Consider the following 1461-nt stretch of genomic DNA (forward strand, 5'->3'; position numbering starts at 1 on the left):
GATCTGCTCACACCGAGGTTTGAGGCTTACGGTCTTTCTGGGTATGGAGCACCAGGGTTTCCACTGGGAATTTGCAGTTCTCTCTGTTTGCTGTAATTAAATTGCATTAAAAATACGTGGATCTGTTGGAACGAGTCCAGAGGAGGTCACAAAGATGACCCAGGGGCTGGAGCAGCTCTGCTATGAGGACAGGCTGCGGGAGCTGGGGTTGTTCAACTGGAGAAGAGAAGACTCCAGGGGGACCTTATCCCTGCCTGCAATGCCTGAAGGGACCTACAGGGAGGCTGGGAGGCACTTTTTACAAGAGTGTCCAGCGACAGGACAAGGAGAAATGGGTTTAACTTAAAGGAAAACAGATTTAGATTGGATCTTTGGAAAAAAATCTTCAGTCCGAGGGCGGCAAGACCCTGGAACAGATTGCCCAGAGAGGCTGTGGCCCTGCTGCCAGCCCACCGAGGGATTTCATTGTCCCTTTTCCAAAAGATTTAACACTAAGGGGTCTTTCAAGACCTCTTTGTGATGGTATCTCACTGCTTCGTGGTGCTGCTGAGTATCCCATGGTGCTGCTCAGCGTTTCTCTGCCTAACCGGCCGACTCCTCCAAGGGCGACGCGTTGCAGCGTGAGATCTGGGGCTTCGGTGTCGTTTTGTGAGGTTGCTATAGAAAAAGAGAAAGCACCATCTTTTGTTGTTGTTGGCACATTAATTTGGTTGAAAATGCCCACACAGTGTGACAGGAAGCAAAAAAAAAGCGGGCTGCTGAGGGGGTGGTTTGCCTTAGCTGATAAGCCAGAAACAGTCAAAACAACACAAGGGCTAAAAATAGTGTGTTTTGCTGGGTAAACAGAAGGATTCTGCTCTCCTGACCCCACACAAGTCAGGAGAAACGGCTGAAACGAAGTGATAGTTTAGGCCAAGTGGAATTCCAGCGATTTTTCACGTTCCCAATGAAACCTCCAGGGCAAAAGGAGCTGATGTGCAGGGGGCAGCGGTGCCAAACGTTCCCCTCATCTCTGATCGAGCTGGGCCCGTGTGATCTGATCGCGGCTTCCGCCACAAACCACCCTGGAAAGGCAACGTGTCCCTCGTGCAGCAAAACTCCACTCCTAGATAATGGAACTTATATTTATTTAACAGTAACATATAGTATATAAATAGGGTAAATACTTTAAAATATACAATATATCACATTCGGACATTCGGTCAAAGAAAGGCAACTCTACGTGTGTAGCTAAAACATTAATCAAAAGAACAATGCACAGAGGAAGAAGCAGATGGTGGAAACACACCGGGTCCGGAGAAGAGGAGCACACAAAGATTACAGCAGTAGGAAATGCAGCTCCAGGGCTGGGTACAGAGGGCAGGGACCACAGGAGCTTTCACACGATGCTTTTTGTCACAAATGCCTGTCCCCAGCAGGGTGTGGATGGGCTGCAGGGCTGCTCCTCCCCCGCCTCTGCCC

The sequence above is a fragment of the Apaloderma vittatum genome, unplaced genomic scaffold (genome assembly GCF_000703405.1).
Source record: "Apaloderma vittatum isolate BGI_N311 unplaced genomic scaffold, ASM70340v1 scaffold22469, whole genome shotgun sequence".
NCBI classification, from domain to species: domain Eukaryota; kingdom Metazoa; phylum Chordata; class Aves; order Trogoniformes; family Trogonidae; genus Apaloderma; species Apaloderma vittatum.